At 40.4% G+C, this 21,422-nt stretch overlaps 1 protein-coding gene across 2 annotated transcripts in view; it reads left to right on the forward strand.

Annotated features, from left to right (window-relative positions):
* The window catches only part of LOC6032235 (activating transcription factor 3), a 66,389-nt gene that overhangs the window by 16,126 nt on the left and 28,841 nt on the right, over positions 1-21,422 (forward strand). Inside the window, exon 2 of one of the 2 annotated variants that reach the window (XM_038259777.1) lies at positions 10,349-10,390. The exons of the other annotated variant lie outside the window; for it this stretch is intronic. The gene's annotated coding sequence lies outside the window, so the exon portion shown is untranslated. The remainder of the gene's footprint in view (positions 1-10,348; positions 10,391-21,422) is intronic. 2 annotated transcript variants of the gene reach the window in all.

Consider the following 21,422-nt stretch of genomic DNA (forward strand, 5'->3'; position numbering starts at 1 on the left):
ATTCAATCTCCTAAACTTTATCGAGGGGTGGCAAACGATCCAAGTTAACCGATTTGACTAAAAACATTTTGTTTTGTAGAGGCAAGTTTCCATCCATTGTTTTGCAAAACAATTTGTGTAGTTATATACACCCAAAATTCAAAGTCGTGAGAATTGTTCCCTCAAAATTTATTGAGGGCTCAGTGCCAAAATCGAAAGAATAATGCTACCAACTCACACCATCATAACAAATGTGTTCATTCGTTAATTGAAACAATAAATATCCTACAAGTGTCATACATCGGCATCTGACCACTCCTTAGTCACCAAGCTGTGGTGGCCTAAGCAGTTTGGGTTAGTCATTGGGTTAGTCTGTCAAAGGTCTCTGGTTCGATTCCCGTAGTCGACACTTTGACGGATGAACTTTTTTTTGCAAATGTACCTTGAGAGGATAATTCTTTCGCCCATCTCGGGCTGTGTCCGTAAATGGTTTCACTATTCTTTCGTCTCGACGTGAAAATAGCATGAATTAACCAAAATTTAACGGCCAAACTGTTTCCAAAATTTAAAATTAATGCAAAACCGCCACATTACCCGTCCAAACTTATCCTTATGGCCCACGCGGAAAATCTTCCAAGTGACCAAAATCCACCACAAAAACTGCACAGCTAAAAAAAGTTGAATCCGGAAGGTGACAAATTTGGTGCTGTAATTTTTCGCTCAACTTGTACATGAAATTACACATGAAGGGATGTAAACTTACAATTTATTTGAGTGAAATTCTCTTACCACTTGATTTACAAAGTTTTAAATGTAATTTTACGTTGATATTTTTCAATGTGTAGCAAACATTCAAGTAAACTCAACCGGTTTCGAGAAAAAAGGAGTATTGTAATAAAACCAACATTAGCACACACTCGCGATGTCTAGCAACAAACACGAAAAGTTTGTTTAACTTATTTCCGCACCACCCAAAAACCTTTCATCCAAGTGTGCGTGCGCGTGCGGTTGGGTTTGTATGCGCGGAATCAAAGTGTGCGCGTGTGAAAATGTGTGCGGCACATGATTCAGAATAATCTGTTCGCTCGAAAGGGGTTGTGGCGGGGAAGTTGCATACGCGATTGCGCAGCATTACAGTAAATGAAGTGCAACGATGAATGAATACAATTGACACACATTTTTGCGGCGATAATAATAATATTTAATTTCTGAGCGGAAAAGAGCCGCGGAAGGCACATGTGTGAGAGAGCGAGAGCGAGTTAGTCGATGGTCACTTGGATCTCATCATGATTCATAAATATAGTAACAATGTAGTACATATTTCACTAATACAGCGCGTTACGAAATAAAAATAATAATTGTAATATTTGTAATAAAAAATGTGTAATTTTGCCTCAGAAAATGTGTAACATGTGTGCTTATTGTTACACACTACGAAAAAAACGTGTAATTTTAGGTAATTTTATGAGTTCAACCAACATTGAATCAAAAATAAATCATTAAACATGTAAATTTACATGCATTCGTAATTCCGGTTTTTCAACATAAATTAAGGTAAAATTACATGGAAATGAGATATTTTTTTACTTTCAATTTCACATTTGAAGTAAATTAGATCATTTAACCTTATTTTTTTTTATAAATATAATCAGATCTGAGGATCACTTAAGGCTCAATATATATTCTTGTAACGCACCTATAAATCAACAATTTTCACCGGAAACTGAGCCAACCAATAAAAATAACTTTACAAAGCCCATTCACAGGGCCGAGCCAGACAGGCTGTCGTCAACCTCATCAACTAGGGGGAGAAAAAAAAGCAAGGAATTCAAAAAATTCGTGACTCAAACCCGGCCCGGGCTGCGTCGTCCTTCATCGCGCTCCGGTTATCGCGAGCAACCCCCGGGCGTACGAAAAAGAGGCAAAAGTTTAGAAAACACTCTTGCCCCAAGATTACGCGCCGAGGCAATTCCGGGAGATAACATGCAATTGATGTGGAGCATTTAACAATTTTTGTGAATTACATCACTAAATGGGAGATGATAGCGCAATCGGCCGAGGTTAAGATTTGTGATAAGCCGTTTTTCTTGATTTACAGTGGAAAATTTCAACAAAATCACATATTTTAAATTATGTTGAAAATCAATGATTTTTTTTTTTCACAGTTAAAAACAATCTGAAAATGAGTGATTTTACATTAATAATTGAGTAAACATCTTTTTATATATACCTTCCAGAATTCAACTTTTTAATACAAGTTGAGGTTAAAATAAATCAATATATTTTATACTTTTGGAAATGTATTTTTCTTAGAAATATTTGGCACTCTTAACACCTAACAAAGACTGATAAAACCAGCCTACCGCTCTAATCTAAAATTCCTGGAAGTCAAACCAAATAATGCGATCGCACCATACAATTAGCGTTACGGGCCGGATTCGGAATTGGCACTTCTCGCACGAATGGTTCGAAAAGCTCGCGTGACGTTTCTGCAGCAAGACATCATAACATGTTATAACAGGTAATAACACAGAACCCGGATCAAGGTGTTGTGCTAATTTGTACGAACATACTCGTTCTATTCCTGCGAGCTGAGCTCTTCTGCCCGGTCAAGTGTTGCTTGGATCAATATTTGTCAACGCGATTTTGAGTGGCATTTCTGAGAATTTCGTGTACAAAAGCACGTAAATCGGTGTTAGGGAAATTACGAGATTCTTAGATCATGATATATTTTGATCAGGTTGGGTTGTTTTAACATATTTGAGACATTTTAGCAAAGATCTGAATAATAAAGGAAGTTCAACAGACCACCAAACGCCATTTTACTTAGTTCGTCAATTGTTCAATAATTGATTCTCATGAGCGAGAATATCAGCTAGCGTTGGACGGAAATAGCACCGCACCCCTTCCGAGAACTTCGCGACTTCTCCAAAGATAAGTTCGAGCGCTGGGATCGCCTGGAAGTGTATTTCCGGCGAAATTGTCCACCCCGCAAGATAAGATTCGCTAAGCGCGATTACATTATCTCAAGTTTATTTACACTGCACTAAAGCGTTGGTGGTACTATTTGCAGCGCGATAGAGGAGATATTCAAGAGCACGAGGCCCGATATGATCAATGGCATAATGCCACTTCGGCCTTAGTCATAGAAGGCGGTGATTTGTTGTGGTATTATCACTTTTGTGGCTTGAAAAGTACCATTTTAAGAGCTGTGATTCTTTATTGGTTGATTAGTTTAAAGACGACCGCGGGAATCCCCCTACTCAAACAATTTGATTAGAGTACAATTGCATATGGACTGTGTTCAGCGAGTGTTGCTGACGAGTAATCATTTGGAATCTCCCTCAAGCAGATGATATCAGGGAAAAAGTTCAACCTTTAAACTTGTTTCTTAAGGGCTAAGTGGATGACTTGGGTTTTTTTGATTGAAAATGAAACTTCTCGAAAACGGGTAGTTCTTTCGGAAAACCGACTCGACAACTTGTGGACATCATTCTTACGCATCTACTGTTCAAATATGAGCTTGATTGGTTCAATCTAGCTTTAGTTAATGTCTTTTTGATAAGTGATTCTAGTGCACCTAGAGCCTTAATCAACTCCTAAATTCCATCCCAGTTCCAAAGAGTTTGTTGATCAATGACCGTCCAAAAAAACAGGCCGCTTCTCTTAATTTAGAAATAACCATAACAATTATACCCTATAGAACACTCCATAAAAATGCGGTGCGTTCAAGCCGGCGCCGTGTGACCTTTATGGCCGCGTGTGTTTGTTCCCGGGAAACCTCTCCGTCGTCGTTCCTCTGCGACAAAAGCTTCAAGCAAACCACCATACACCCAGGGGAGCCCCACACGGCAGACAACATAAAATCATATCATAGCAGGCCAAGCCCGGCTCCATGCCCGGGCGACGCCAACTAGATTCGCGGAGCCGCGGTATTCCAATGGTTGGACCATTTTTCCGCCCCGGGAAGGCCGTTTTTCCTGCGGAATCCACCGAGGGGCGCACCGATGCGGTAATAGATCGTCGGTAACAATGGGGCGCTGGGGGTCCGACGGCACGAGACTACAAGGGGGAGAACCATAAATGGGTGAACCGATAATTGAATTTACATAACCTCAAAAAGGGGAGCGGGATGAAATTAAGTCATTAGTAAACATTTATCGAGTGAGTGCTCGCAGCCGCAGTGGAGGGTTGGAGGTGGAGTAAAGTGGTGTACACTGGCGAAGACGACAAATTGACGCAAGAGTGTTACATTTCTCTGTTTGTATCACACATTGTAAACGGAGGTATTGGATTTACATGTGGAGACAATATTGCGAAGCCGGTTCACGGTGTATTCAGGGCGAAGTTAAACATTTGTATGTGAATTAATTCAAAAGAACTCTGATTACTAAGTAAGCATTTTTTTCCTTTGAACGTAGTACACCCACAGCAAACGGTCGAGCGTAAAAAGATCTGAAATTTGTTTGACAGAAGAATGTTGCCTCGAAACTTTGGTGTTATCATGAAAAAAAACACCATCAAAAATGCAACGCAATGGCACAATTTAATTAGTTTGGCTTGTCAAATAGCCCCAAAAAGAATTGAAAATAAATTGTGGTTCCTTGCGGAACGAACCTTCGCCGCACTTCGCTTTTACGGAACAAGTCCATTTCTCTGCCAAGGCACCAACAAGTGCGGCCGGCAGCAAAAAGAATGCCAATTTTCGAACCAGAAGAAAAACCAACAAAAACAGCATTCAAATTCTCCATCTATATTAAAGCGTCTTTGTGTGCGCATTTGTTTGTGCACACCACTCCGAGCACACACAGTTTGTATGTATAGCAGCAAAGCAGTGAAAGAGCTCCATAATGGAGACGCCAGGTTGTCTGAACACTTGTGGACCGCATCTACTACCACACCCCACCCCAACACCAGTGGTCCTCGGTGAAAAAATGAAATGGAAAGGTACATAACTCTACACACGCGCACACATACACACATTGGTGAGCTTCCTTGGCTCAAAGTTGATAAATTATGAAAGGTAAGGCGGATTTTTTTTATTATTTTTTGTTAAACTGATGGCAAAAAAAAACTTTACGAAATTTGCCCAAAAAAGCGTGAAATTACAAGTGACAACTGATCCGCCTTACCTTACCGAATCGAATACCTTGATCTCGACTGGCGGCAGTGAGCTGCCCTACCACACTGGTTGTTGCACTGCTGGTGACAATAGTTTCTGTTGTTGGTTCCACAATTTCCACACTCTGTGTGTGAAAGTGCTCCTCTATGTGTGTTTGTGTTCGACTTTTGCAGAAGAAATGTCGACAACTTGAGCAAAACCAGTAAATGGAGCGCAACAGAGTGCGAAAGCGAGTCCTTTCGTTCCGCAAGTTTTAGGGTAAAGGTGCTCATGGTTATCGGTCATTATAAATTTTACAAATTTGTTTTTAAGGTGCAAATTTTCGATATATTTGTAACATTTTAAATATTTTTGCCGAAATATCAAACAACAAAATTAAACTTACCCCATGGAGAGATTTAATCTCCACAGAACCTCGAACCAGAATCCGTAACATTCCGGGAAAAAAAACCTGCAGATTAAAAGCCACACAGAAATTAAGTTACTGTTGGTTGAAACTATCGTGTAGTGCATCGGAGGGCAGAAGAAAAATGGACTGCATTTTTCAAATGTACACTGCAACCGTACATATATGTGGTATGGAATGCTCGAGTATTTGGCACGATTACAAAAAAGGGGGAAGCGATTTGCTTGCAGGTTACTTCTTTCCAATGCTTTTGTTTCATTGTTGATGGGAAATTGTTGCTACGCCACAGTTTTGCTGGGAAATAAATGACAGAAAAAGTTTAAATTGCTTGAAATCCCATGGCTTGATCCCATTTGCCCTTTTTTACTTGACAAAAAAAAACAGCCTCAAAAAGTATGTCAAGATAATTTTCTTCAAAGGGTCCTGATTTGTCTAACAACATTATTTATTATTTTAATTTTTATTGTTTTACATTTAACATCAAATTTGCGACCCCAATTTTAGTAACATTAGAGTGGTTGATTACCTGTTACAATATCAATTATCCGAGGATTTGATTATCGTAAGTGATTTTTTTCTAAGACCTTCGGATACTCGAGTCTGGATACACACTTGGTAATTTTTAATAGTTTTGAAAAGGCAGCTCTTAATGGTAAAAGCATCAAAGTTTTTTTTCCGCTGCTTGTATTAAAAGTATCAAATGACTTTGTCACCGCAAACGAGTCAAACAGTGATCATCCCGATAATGAGCAGACACTTTGTATCCAAGCGCGCGGGTTAAGACGCAATTAGTTCGCTCGGTTGTAAACGCGCCCGAAACCATGGCCGGTCGAGGATCGTGCAAAAACGCGAAAAAGATTCCCCCCCACCATTTCCAACGCCATTTCCTCGCTCACCCTTACAACTACAGCGGACGACCGTTTGGGATCCTCCCCCGCGCTCCTGTCACCACCCTTTTCGGTCTGATATACCAACCCATCAACACACAACCACCGTGCCGTTGTGTGAACGAGGTAGAAAATGAGCAACGTAAACATCAATCTACGATCAAGCGCTGTTGACATTCTGTCACGCGCCTCGATCTTGTCGCGCAACGCATCAGACGCGTCGAAAGCAGAATCCAAGTGACCGCCGCCGCGACCACTTTCTTCGCTGGTTCACTGTGTCACGCAGCGTTCACCACCACCATCGTAGTAGGCGCAGGCTGGATACTTTCAATGCCACGCGTTAATTAGTGTCTCTCCGGTGAGGTTTGAGGTTTGTTTGTGTATGGCCGGTGTACGACAGTGTGTAATTTTCTAAGGGGTCGATCGTAATTATAAATTATAACGTTTATTTAATGATAATGATGATGATGATGGTGATTCTCTCCCATTGCCGCCATTTAAGCGCTTTATTTACTTTATATTCCAGCGGTGAGCGGGGCAGAAGCGACGCCGCCGCCAAACCGGATGTAGTTGGATCTCTCTCACCTGATTCACGCGACGCTTCTCGTTTGCAGATCCGTAGTAGGCGGCGACGGCGCGGTGGCTGATCGTGATTTACCGTGATATTTAAGCTGTCAGTTTGGCTGCTGCGGCGACGGTTGCCTACTTTTTGATTCGTTTATTTTTTATTTAATTTGATTTACCCTCCCTCGCGCATGCCTTGATCCAGACAATCTGAGAGGGCACGCACTGACAGTTGGTGCACGCCGCGTTCTGTGCTGCTACTATTTATGGAATTTGATTTATATGGCACGTATTAGGGTCAATGCTGATGTACCGGGCGCGGACCAACCAGCGTCGGGGCTGGGAGATTCATATCGCGATCCCAAGCGCGACTCACGATGCTCAGCTGAGAGCAATAACGTAAACATTCAAGTTTTCTCTCGCTTTCTGGGGTAGGTGTTGCAAATTTGACAGATGGCATACAGCGTTCTACTCTGTTTGAATTCATATTGGGCATGAAGTGGACCAGCTGCATAAGTAATTTGCATTTTATAATTAAAATTTTGCAGTTTGATTTCAAAATTTATTATCCATAAAAAAATATATTTAAACTGATTGTCATCTCATATCCGATAAGGCCGAATCAAAGCAAGCCGCAATTTCTCACGCTACACCATGAATGAATCACACCTCGCCTACTAGTGAATTATTAATTCACCTGTATCTTTTTTATTATTGCTCTACATGCTCTACTCGCGCACTCTAAGCAGTCACTATCTTGAAATTAAAGCACGTAACCTTTCCAGTAACTTGGACTTGTTAGAGGCTATCCCATATTTGATTGCGAGCAATAAGAGGGGAGGTGGCTTAAGTGTTTTATCTCCGCGCACCCAAACACAGGCCCGATTGTTCAGGTTCTCGGAAATTGACGTTATTCACGAGAGAGCAAGATAAGCGTGGGGAAAAGTAAACAATAATGTCTCAAAGGTCCTACGGCCTACACGTACGACAAAATGCATCACACGGGAGATAAGTTGTGATTGATCGATCATGATAGACGACGCAGTCGCCGGTGACGTCGGAGAATCCACAGATAAATATACTGTAAATTTACTGCAAAATCATGTAAATTGGTTCTATTTATAAAAATCTACAAATATAGGAAGACCGTTGCTATTTTAAGACGCTGTCAAGCTGCGTGAAAATGAGCCGTGGTGGATTCAAGGCTACCGTGGTGAGTTTACAGACATTCAAATTGACCGTTTATTTGTTGGATGATACATTTTAAAACATTTTTCCCACTATTTGTCTGTGATGCAACCTTCGCATCATAAAAAAAACCTTTTACAGCGATAACAGCCTTGGCCACTTTACGAGCCAGATCGTTCCGACTCCGTTCCGTCCCGGTTGCAATTTTTGTTCTTCTCTCGTTAACGAAGCCGCCGCCATTTTCTATTGTGGGTTAGGAGGAACCGGGCGGCGATTGTTTCACTTTGAAGCACACATCCCGATTGGTTTTACGAGTGTTTCCGTGCACTCTGTTCTACTGGTTGTGGTCGTTTAGCTGCATAGAACAAAAGGCAAAACTTAATGAGTTAGTTGCATAGTAAAACACTACCGACCAGCTAGTTTTAAGTATCTCGCATCACACAACATAGACAAACAGACATAAATTACAGAATTTGCAGGAAAAAAAACATCCTAATGTGCATAAAGTTTGACCAACAGTCATACGCAGCTGATGGATTTTTCTCGAAAAATACGTCTATTTGTCTCTGCCACAACGATACAATGTAGCTTCGTGTGGGCAACGAGTCTTCTAATTAACTCCCGCGGGCTGTATCTAATCTGTAATCTCGCGATCGCAACCTAGGAAACGTTCGTTTGACCTTGCTGGGAAACGCCCAGTTGCCAAAAGAATCGTTAAAATTTTGATGATCATTCAGCGGAATCACAAATTCCGCGGAGCTTTTTTTTCCCCCGATTTTACTAGTTTTGCATTCGCAAAAGGGATAATTGAATGATCACGATCAGGTCAACCATGAAGAACGAAAAAAAAAAACAAAACAAAGGAACTAACTATCACGTCTCGTTACTATGCATCAAAACGAAGAAGCGTCAAAACACCTGTTGAAGTCGCGTTGCATTGTAGTTTGTACTTGGTTTGGTACGTTTGGCCATTAGGGAAGAAGCGTGAGAAACCCATCGTCGAAAGCTGGCACGACTTTGGCAGCGGTCCGATAAAAATCGTAGAAAAATTACCTTGGCATGTCATCGATCGTAGTTGGCGAGTGCGACCAGGCCAGCAATCTACCGAGCAAATGTTCATAAATCCTTCGCACGAAAAGAATGTACTATTGAAATGCGCGGGACTTTTAAAACAATAAAATAAACTCGCGGAGCAGAAAAAAAATCGTGCAGACCCATAAAGTACGCATTTTTTTTACTTCGCCGTTTTTGCAACTACGACCACGAAATACCGTATTACTCCGCACCCTTTTAATCCCCAATCCACGGCCACCGTTTGGCGCGAAAATGAGGTTAGAAATTAATAACTGTCAGGCAGAGCGCAGCTCGCGTTGAACGCCAGGCCTGCTGTTCTGGCCATCATCGTTCCGTTCCGTTGTTGTCGTCGATTTTTCATCGCCGATTCACGCCTCTCTGTATCCCATGGCCTGCTGAGAATTTTGGCCAGAATTGGAGACATTCCCAAAGCCGCCGGGAGGACTCATCACACTGGGGGGAAAAAAGTGTCCCGGTGTGAGTGGGGAGAGAAGAAAAATGAGCCCCGGCTGACAGGCCCGTTTTCGGGGTGGTTCCATCGGGGCGGGCGATTGCTCATTTTCCGTCACTCCCGTGTGAAGCGCGTCGAGGTTGTGGCTTGTGGACGTAAGTTGATTTTGAGACAAATTAAGAACTGCAATTCTTGCTTAATTGTTTTTAACCGAAAATTTCCTTCTGTACTAATCAAATTATGTTTCAAAACTGCTAAAACGTGATCTCGATATTGATTCCAAAGTATATCAACTTTGGACGAACGAAATGTCCCTTTTTCAGTGAATTTTCTTAAAACGTCAAAAACCGTACATGCGGCTTCAAAGCTCAACCCCGACGATCTGCGAGCGCTTCGACAGCGTCGACTTGGCACATGGCGTATTGATTTGCCATCCAACTGTGAACGCTCGGAAAACATGTGTTAGCGATAATTTTTGAGCAGTTTAAATGTTGGCTGCAAGTAAAAAGATATTTTCGAGAAAATGTGCTTCTTTTGAAACCACTCGTGAACTTCAGCTTCGCTTCATACACTGCCTTACATCAGAAAGGGATTTTCATTGCAGATACAAATTTAAGAAAATATTTTATTAACTAATCAATCATCACTAACGTTATGTTTATTTCCTCATCTTTCAGGTCAGTAAAACCCGTCGAAAACAAATCACCAATAAGGAACACGTAAGTTTGTCGAAGTTTGGGACTCGCAAAAAAAACAAGAGGAAATTAAGAAAAAGGATGCATCCTGCTCAGGGAGAAAATTACTGTCAGCTGTTAAAAACGCTGTCATAAATTAACGAGAATAATCTCCGGCTCGAATTTTCGAGAGTTGCTTCACGCTGGTAACGATTTCACCAACTCGGAAATTCGGCGTTTGAATCATTTGAAGATTTGTTTTAACAAAATATTATGAACAACATAACGCAGGTGGAGACGAATGGCTGTTTGTTATTTCTAGAGTATTTACATTTTGAAAGGGAGTTCCGGCGTTTTTCAGAAATTTTTTTGTTCTCTGAAATGGTCCCTTTTGGGCGAACTATGAATCAGCTAGGTTTACTAAATAAATTTTGAGAAATGTGATGTATGCGCTTTGACTTAAGAAACGATCGATATATGCAGCAATATCGAGATAACGAAGATCGTCCACCGGGGAGGCGACTGTATTACAATTTTGATTTAAAAAAAATGTATTTCAAAGCATTAATCTTCAAGACGTCAGTGATACTAAACACGTGTTCCTTTTTTCAGGTTAAGGTAACACTTAACCTAGTGCCGCTGTCGTTGACTCTCTGTCATCTGGCAACCTGACTTTTGCCGCACACGACGACGTCGCCACATCGTTTTGCACACACTGTCAGTTAAAAAAAAAACGTGAACGTGAAAACAACAACTGTGCAACATGGCCCGTACGTAACCCATCGGGTTCAGAGTCGTGTCAAGATGCATAATGAGGAATGTCGCGCAAGTGTGCTCCACCGCTAATAAAAGGGAACGGAAAATATTTAAAATATTTCGCCCCGCGCGCTCAAGTAACGAACATCAAAGAGTGCTTAGCCGACGACCAAAGGGTTGGACGGAGGGTAAACACGGCCGCCAACTGCGACCGGTTGACAGCGCGCGGACTAATATAGCTGTCAAGAAGAGGATGCGCGTTCGCTGGGCTGGCTGGCGCAACTTTAGACACAATGTCTACTATTTATTTTCTCTAGCGCGATTGATGTGTGTTCGTCGTCGTAGACCAAAATGGCCCCGCCAATGAGAGTGAGCTCTTTTTGGCGTACCTTATCACTTCCAGGGACGCGTACGGCAAATATCAACACTCTTGTACAAAATCGTTAAGGTTTTACCCATAAATAAACATCAAAGCGTTGCGCGCTCGCCGTCTTTGATGGGAAAATAATCGGCGGAAAAGTCGTAAAGAGCCAAATCCGAACCTCGTCGCGAAGGAGAATTAAGTAATTAAAACATCGAAGTGGACATTAAATTAGTATTGAGCACCTCCCCTATCGGGAGAAGCGAAAAGGCTAGTAAGACTTACTCATACTACACTACTTGGTAGCTTTTTTCACATGTGATTTCGCCACAAATATTTGCAAGCACTTCCTGATGCTAAATCAAACCTCAAACGTCAATACTGGATAGAATCTGGCTGTGCTGAACGAGCCCACTTCAAAGGGGCTACCGTCAATTAAGGTTAATTTGATACACAAAATTTCACTGACATTCAGTGTTGAATAAAGCTACTGACATCCGTTATCAGCACTTTTGTCTGAATCTCGGTCAACACTAGTAGTACAATTACCTTCCACTGCACGGTATCGAGCATTTGTTTATGATTTATGCAGATTAGAAACCACACACGATCAATGCTATTGTACGACACCTGCTTCTTCTGTCCTCTGAACCTTTCCCCCTTTTCCGCTAATCACTCCTAACCGGTAGTTAGTGAATAAAACAAACAGCAATCAATGTGTGCACTTTTTCCACCCCCTCTGCAGTCCCACTCCATCAACTTGTTTTCTAGTAAATAGAGGTGGTTTATTTGTTTTTACACTCAACGCGCGCGCGGCATTTCATTGATAGAACGCCGCCATTGTAGAAACCGTTTGCTGGCATGCTGACATTGACTTTTCCCCTTTTGCAGAACGTTTGAACGCAGGGCACGATTAGTTGGTCGAGGCGACCAACGCCGCTTGCTTCGATGAATCCCTATAATCAATCGCTTTGACGGAGCACCGCCGTGGAAAATAAATCGATTTTCGCTGTTTCGGTGAACCGCTGCTAGAGAACCCCGCAGGCTATTCGCGGTGCATTCGATAGGCGGGAGGAACCAGATGTGGGTCGTGAAGGTCGCCAGCATCCAGGGGGTTGATGCATAACCTCGTCGTATTGTGCTGTCAAACCGGGTAAAATATCAATAGTTGAGATCTTTCACTTCCCGGACAACGAGTGACAACGAGTGACAACGAAAATTACATTAGAATTTCAAATGGAAGCTCGAGCTCTCGTGGGATCTTGTCAATCATAAGTTGACATGCGATTTTGATACACTTCGGAATTAAGTTGTTTGCATGGTTTTTGACCGTGAACATAATCTTGTCATGTTTCATTTAAATTTCAAGTTTGAAATTACAAAACTACAATCATTTGTATTGGTTGTCTAAACGTCATCTTCATACATCCGATGGCAGATATTCTGTCAAATTTGTCAACGAAACTAGCTGCTCCCGTATGGGCGTACAAAATGAAATATTTCTCCGCGTGTCGTGTCGACAACGTGACGAGATTCCACGCTGGGAAATATCATCAAACCCAGCCCATCAACGTGTGGCCCCAGAAGGCTGTGTGCCTGACTGATTGATGTCAGTATCTCGGGCCTTCACAGGGGCTGAGAGAGAGAGTGGCTTCGCCCGTCAGGCAAGAATTTAATAATGTCATTACTATGCGCACTACGCACATAGTGCCACCGAGATGTCCCAAGAGGCAAGGACCAGCAGCGTTCGAGCTTCGCTCGCTACATACTGTCTATTCGACTTTGCATATAAGTTACCAAGTTGCGTTTTCACACGTAAACCATGATCCTTCGGCATGCTTGAATCAATATTGTATGAAATAGTGAGAATTCTTGGGAATCTATGCCACCGTTTTTAACCCAAAGAATGATTAGATTGAAAATTTCAACTACTCAACACGTCAATTAAATTTCGAATAAATTCCCCCTTTCCGCCTGATAGAAAGTGCACTCTGCTGCACACAGAGTGTGCCATAAAATCTGCATTATAATAAAGCAAATCACACACACTTTACGCTGCCACCTACACCTAACGTAATTATTTTGCATACCTTACGCGCGCGCCTTGTCCGCCCCAAAACCGGACATGCACCGGACGCGTCGACCAAAGCGCCAAAGGCCCTGACTAATAAAACAAGATAATAAGCTAATAGACCACCACCTGCCTGTCTGCGCGCCTAGCGTGCCGTGCCGTCTACCCATAACGCCTACTGCGAGCCACCTACGCCAAGGGAGTCAAAGTTACTATAAATTATAGCAAACGAAACAATGCAATGCATTTTGCGAAATTTGCGACCGAGTTGGCACCGTGTGGTGAATGCCTAATGAGACTGCGCTTGAAGGTGGAAACAGGGAAAAACACAATTATTGATGATGATAAATTGTTAATCGGACAGCTGTCCGGATGGGTTATTTTTTTCTAACCTGTGAAATCGTGTGAATAAACCACGTTTCATGTTGAGAGCTGTGCAACTCTTCCAAATCGTCAACACTTTTTCCGATTTTGAACAGCAATGTTGTTTATTTTGAAAACATTTACAGCGAAATCGAAAGAAATGTTTACGTTTTTGAAAACATTTCAATGTTAACAAACCCGACAACATAGAGTTACCAGATAAGCCTACAGAATTTCTTTCGATTGCCCAAAGAAACCATTTTGCATCATAAGTTTGCCCGTATCATTTTTCATACAAATTCCATATCATTTTCCTTTCAATTTCCAATTCAAACAAAAATCTGTATCGATCGAAGGAATTTTTTGATCGATTTGGGGTCTTCGGTAAAGTTTTAGGCATGAATGAGGACTGCTTGCACCGAATAAAAATATACACAGAAAAATAAAACGTAATATTTTGTTTATTTATTTTAATAATCTAAAAAAAGATTGTTAAAAAATACTTTAAAAATTAAATGATAGAGGGCACTGTATATAGCCATTTTTAGGTAACTGTTTTTCAATTTTTAAAAAGTAAGCATGTTTTCCAATTTAAAAAAAAGTATCAAAAATCAAAAAAAAAATCTCTGCATTTTCCTTTTTTGAAATTTGTTGTTACGGCCTTTGGTTGATATGGCAAAACAGCAAAACGTGTGATTTTCTCAGTGTTGCCAAATTAGCCCTCGTTTTATGATATCTAATGGGGTTTTCAATGTTTAAAGAGTGATAGTTTTTCCTGCTTCCTGCTCTTTTCAATAAAAAATAAAAAAATAAATCGAAATTAAGCCAAACATTTGAAAATGTCAAAAATAAGTGTTTCTGGCGAGGTTTCTGGCCCTTTGGTAAAATTATTCTTAAATACAGTGTTTCGAAATGAGGCTATTTTCAAATATTACTGTAAGGATTTTGGTTATATTTTTATCTGAACGAAATTTCACGTCTGTTATATTTTTTATCATTGAAAATCTGATCAATACCGACCTTTCCAAAAAACAGAAGATTTTCAAACCTGGGCAAGAATTTAGGTAGATTAATCCCGAAATCGGTGAATTTTATCGAATTTTTTTGTGAAATCGGTGAAAATTTTTGTAAAGAATTTTTAATTTCAAAACCAATTTTGAATCTAAAAAATATTTTTTTTTTTACTAAACAGTCAAAGTCGAAGTTTTCCAAAAATTATGATTTCAAAAATGAAGACTTAAAAATATGTTTTGCCCTTGATGGGTCATAAGGATGATCCGTTTTGCAAAAAGAACATTTGATCGTCAATTCTGCGTGCAAAAAAATTTGAACTAAATCCACGAACGGACGGACATGACATCAGGAACAAATTTTCTTCAAATTTCTGAAGCAAACTAGGGGAACTATACCCTTTCTCAGCCTATTTCTATTATCGGCCTATCAGCACTTTGAACATGAATTACAGCCTTAATAAAGTGTTTTTGACTGTTCCAAAGTAATAAAGTAATAATAGCTCAAACAAAAGTGAGCAAGCAACTCTCCATTGTTGATCTCATCTGAAAATATTGATTTAATTGCGGAAAACGGCAAAAATGATGAGAATTGGTCGAACGGCTTAGAGTGATTAAAATGGGCATATTTCCCCTATCACTTGCGCCATCTACATTCAAGTTGTCGAAGTAGCATCGCGCGATCACGCATGATTCCTCAAAATGTGTTATGCTATAATTAATTAAAACATTTAGCATTAGTATGGTGCTAGAAACAGTTTTTTGGCATTCAATTTGTCTTTATAATTTTATGCAATTTATCATGGATACTTAAATTGCCGAAAAAATGATAGAAATGGTATTTTTTATCTTATGTGGCAGTGCGTGGCCGAATGGTTACGTTGTCCGCTTTGTAAGCGGATGATTCTGGGTTCGATTCCCATCTGCTGCAACCTTCCATCGGATGAGGAAGTAAAATGTCGGTCCCGGCCTTGGTTGTTAGGCCGTTAAGTCATTCCAGGTGTAGGAGTTGTCTCCATGCCATAAGTACAAACAACACACCAAACCAAGCCTACTCCGGTGGAATCGCTGGCGGCGGTTGGACTCGCAATCCAAAGGTCGTCAGTTCAAACACTGGTGTGGAAGGTTCCTTGGAGTGAAAAGAGGTTTGGGTGCTCTCCCCATTCAAGCCTTCGGACTCCTAGGTTCGAGCAGAAACTTGCAAAAGAGACCACAAAAGACCCGGGGGTCGTTAATGTGGATGGTTTTTTTTTGGTATTTTTTATATAAATTCATACGACCATTTCAAGAAGTGCCTAGAATTTGCATCAAAAGCTGGTTTTGTTTACGTTTTAAACCACGTGGCGATCTCGCTTGCGCAGATTTTCGCCAAGAAGAAGTAAAAGAAAATCTGCATCACTTTTTGAAACCCTGTGTCATGTCCGTGCGTCCGTGCTAAATCTATCTATACAGGGAAATCCATCGTCCTACGGGTTACAGTTCTGACCATTTATGAAAATAGATATTTTTTTAAGGGTTTTCAATTTTCATTCAAAGTCGGCGTCTTTCTTGGTCAAAACAAAGCCCTGTTTAAAAGTTCAGCGAAAACGGTGCAGATTTTTTTTTTTGTAAATTACTATTCAAAAAAGTGCCACTTTGTCCTACAAATTCGCCAAATCGTACCGATTTTGTGAAATTTTCACCAGGGCTTTTTGAAGAACGGCTAAAATTAAAACAGTCTGGAATCTGACTGGCATTTCTAATCAATTTCAAATTTGTTGCTGAATCTTGTTCGTGGCCTGGACTTTGACCTTGAAATAAATTTAAGAAAAAAAATGTTATTCGGAGGATGGATTTAGATAGGTTTCGACATTTTCAATCGAAACAGCATCTAAAATCAGTTCAAATCGATTTGTCAACAATGTGTATTAATGATAATAAAAGATGTTTACACTACACGAAAACCCTTAAATATTGATTAATTTGTACTAATTTTAAACTCCCACGGGTTTGCCTCGGTATCATCGCCTACAAGTGGCCACCAGGAACCGAGGCGCCACCGTAATTGCTATTTTCTCGCCTCTCTGCTACCCATCAAAACCAGCAACGACTATATGACCGTCGACGACGACCACGATTGAATCGAGTATTGTGGCCATAAACCAACGACCGCTGCTGGGTTGGGTTGGGGACTATTTTTCGTGCGGGGGAGTTCTGCTCGCACCAGCTACTAAAATCCCATCCGGTCGTCGTCGTCGTCGTGGTGATCGATTTGATTAAAAAATGCAACCATACTACCCTACCACAGCAAAAGGGGTGAACCCCCTCAGGGAAGCTGAAGCTGATGCCGATTCGAACGCAGGGTAATTAACTTAAGATGGCATTAAACTACTTGGTGTACCCATTTCAGAGCGAGACCCCAAGCCCCGACAAAAACCGGAGGCTGTGAATGTCCGCAAAGAAGAAGCCGGACGTGATTCTCCGAAAATGGGAAACGAGTGTAGGTGCAGCAGCAACAGCAACGGTAAGCCGGGTGTGCGACCTGGTTCAGTCGCAATATGCAAACTAATGATCGTTGTTGAACCACGCGCGGCGACAACTTTGCCGAGAGTCGAATCGAAGACCCGCAGACCTTTGGCTTGCCGTGTGGTAGGCTTTTGTGGTTTTTTTTGTGGTTTTTTTTCGGGGCTTAATTTATGGTCATAAAAAGTTTATTTTCGCGAGAGCTGTAAACTTGACCAGAGATTGCAATCAACTTAACCTCAATTATTTTCGGACGGGGGCACGCGGGCTGTTTTGGGTGTGAAAAGAAGATGGAAATTAGGCAGCATACAAACTTTGAGTGATTGGTTTCCTTCTTATGTTGTGAACTCGACAAGGTTTCAGAATCGAAGAAATCACAAAAAGTTTTAAAAGGCAGGTAGAATATTTTTCGAATTAGACTTTTTGGCAAAAGAACAAGTACCTACTCAAAGTAAGTTAAATTGATAAATATCCATGCAAAGAAATCCAACAAATTCTACAGCTACTAACAGATCTCACCAAACTCAACCAGAAAGTCAGGCACTCTAGTTCTCGAAAATTAAATTTCCGCTCGACTGGGACCCATTAACACCGGACTCGCACGATACTGGGAACCCCCTAGCGCTCTCAAGGTGCCAAAAAACAGATTCCAACCCTGGCAAAAAAAAAAACAAAAACTAGACATTTTGAAATTCGTCGCAGAAGCCAATATTTCATCTTTTTATGGTGCTGGGAGCCCATAAAACTATCAACCTTCCTTTTTTTAATTCATCATGAGGGTTTCTTCTCTTTTTTGCGATTTTCCTCTTTTTATTATCCTCTTAGTGGGTCCATCTCGCTTGCGTATATGAATGACGGTGATAGATCTCTCCGGACACGTCGCTGCGATTGCCGCGTCAAGGTTCCGTGGACCCGTCGAGAAAGAGACAGCGAGAGTAGGTCACACCGAGAAATTTATGCAAAACTCGCACTCTCGGCATTACACGCTGCAAGAAAAAACATAAACAAATTGTAATGTTGTGCTCGCAGCGTGGCCATGCGGCGACGCGGACGCCATGTTGGAAATAATCGTAAAGACAAAACTCGCATGAAAATCATGCCCCAATGGCTCGATTCTTGGGTCACAATTTGCCAGCAACCAGCAAGACCTCCCTATAACAATTATCATTATTAATTTTCGTCGATAAATTTCCGCGGCCTGACCACGGCGACATTTGTACACCGAAATAAAAAAAAGGAACGACCCTGTTGTGAAAACAGGCCCGGCCAAAAGGACGGCGTCGCGTCGCGTTTATTAATCCTTGCTCGGCGTGGCGCGCCGCAGTTTTACGACCGGTGCCAAACGTGAGGAAATTGTCCAATGGACGACGTCGACGGCAGTGTTGCCAAATTTTGGTTGGTTTTTCAACGTGGGTTTGTTCTTGAGTGTGTTCAGGGCATGCTACAACCAGAAGAGTGTTATCATGTGTGTTGATTGGCAAAAGTACTAAAGCATCGAAAATTATGAATCAAGATGACGAAAATCACTTCCAAACCATCAAAAGATATCAATGAGTAAACGATATTTTCATAAATCGCTTCGTTATTTGCCTAAAACCACTTGATTCAAAAATGTAAAATACATACAAATATTGATCATCTGCCAAAAGTGACAGCACATTTACCATCATGTGAGTTCAAAATTCCTCCAAACAACTTCAAATTACTTTGTAAGCTTTCTTTTTATTAATATTTTGCACATCAGAGAAAAACGGATCGATCGCTTATGACGATATGACGATAACAAAATGTTTGAAAATATAATCATTGTCTTTGGCAGCGTTCTTTTATTATGTAACGTAAAATTTGGGATTTTTGTAACAAATCGTAACAGATGAGCGAACCCCCCTAACCATAACGCGTAACACAAGGTCTTTTTGCATTTTTTATGCCATAATTTTTCTTCGCTAAAATCAAACTTTCGGTGGCTATATCTTGAAAACAGAAGCCCTTTATCAAAAAATCTGTAAACTACTTTTCGATTGGAAATTCAATTTTGCATTGAAAAATTAAGTTAAATTTGTTTTTGCACTAAATTTCGATTTTTTCCAAAAAATCACTATTTTTTTCAAAAATTCATAACTCGACGGCAGATTTTTTGACCATGTTTCTTTGTGGCTCAAAAGTTTCGGATTTTTGTCTCCTAAAACACATCAAAAAATCTCGAAAATCAAAAAATACATATTTTAGGAAATTATGTTTTTGGAAAAAAGGTTATTTAAAAAACTGCAATTTTTCAATACCTACAACTTTGTCGAAGACACCAAATTGATCTGAAAATTCTCTCAAAAGTTACAGCTGTTTGAATATTTACCTACCATTTTTGTATGGACAGCGGCCAAACTTGAATGGAGACTTGTATGGTCATACGGAAGACCCCACAAAGTTTGAACCAAATCAAAAAATACAAATAAAATCCATTTCCGGTTTTGGTAGAGAATTGCTCTCCTGTATAAAGCCTGTATAGAGACTCTATTTTTCATACTCTGAAACCAGCCGCTTTTGAATAAACGAGTTCGATTTTGGGTCCGTACATTATAAATCGAAAAAATAGTTATTCGAAGACGATTCGAAAAATATCTTTTTTGCAATTTCGCTGTGAAACTGTAAACTTTTCTTGTCTTTTTGGAGAAACGAAACAGTCTACTTTTCCCTATTAAAAATAACAGAATGAAAAATGAATACTTTTCAATACCAGTGCTGAAAAGTTCTATTTTTCAATACTGTAACACTAGTATCGAAAAGTAACATTTTTCAATATTTTTCTGTTTTGAACGGTGAATTTACTAACTAAATGAAAGTTTGACATAAAATTCTATTCTAAAAGCGTTTTTCGAAATGGCAAAAAATGGTGTAAGCAACTCGTTGCAAAGCTTGATTTTTCAGCACTCGTCGTATTTATCAAACTCGGTAAACCTCGTTAGATAAATGTACAATTCGTGCTGAAAAAATCTTCTTTTTGAAACTTGTTGCATAAGCTACTATTTCAAGTATCAAAGTTTTGACCGAAAAAATGTTAAGTCAACGTAAATAAAAATTGTTTCAACTTGAAAGCATAAAAATTAAAATATTAAAAATGAAAATATGTCAAAGTATCAAGTGCAAATAGTCACTTTTTGTAAAAATTTTCTGATCCTTTCGATAAAAATATTTTCAGGTTTTTAAAAACTGACCATATATTTAAAAACGTCCACAAATGCCTTTTAGAAAAATCGGGTAAATTAATCCTAAATATTTATCTAGATGTTTGTTAAAGATCTCAAACTTTCGATCGGAACTGTATCGATCGATTCTGTCGATCCAAGTCCGCGATCACTCCAGCTGCTAGGATCTCTTTCGATCAGCGTTCGCGCGCGCGCTTTATTTAGTGCAAACGATTGGCAATTAATCCAACTTAATGGGTCGCTTTCGCGTCTATAAACCCTACTCTGGGCTGGGCTGAGTGATCGTGTTGTTATTTATGTTGTTTAGTGGACAATTAATAATGTTTTGAAAGTTTTTCGAGATTCATGCGAATTGCTGCAACTTTGTTGCTTTTCGATGGACACTTCCAAAGACAGATGCGTTTTTAACAGATCTCTACTAATTACTGGATCACATATCCATCAGCTTGAAATGAGTGACATTTCCCATGGCCAGTGGATTAGCGCAGTGCACAAAGAAGAGACAGAGAGTCGTTTTAACGTCCTCGCGCGATTGATGGATTCCGGGTATTAAACCGTCGTTAGACGCGTGAGATATGGACGTGGCCTCGATTGGTTCCGTTCGCGTTCTACCGCTTAGTGACGGACAATTTTGACTTTTGGGTGGGGGCAAATTTATGTGTTGTGTGTGTTCTTCAAAAAGTTCGACGATTCTCCACTCCAACAGACAACCTCGAAACCAGCTGCAGAGATTTGAATATCGTCGAGGACACATCACACGACGATGTGCTGGGAAGAATCGCCAGATGTTGCGGATGGTTCTGCTTCCGGC

The sequence above is a fragment of the Culex quinquefasciatus genome, chromosome 3 (assembly GCF_015732765.1).
Source record: "Culex quinquefasciatus strain JHB chromosome 3, VPISU_Cqui_1.0_pri_paternal, whole genome shotgun sequence".
NCBI classification, from domain to species: domain Eukaryota; kingdom Metazoa; phylum Arthropoda; class Insecta; order Diptera; family Culicidae; genus Culex; species Culex quinquefasciatus.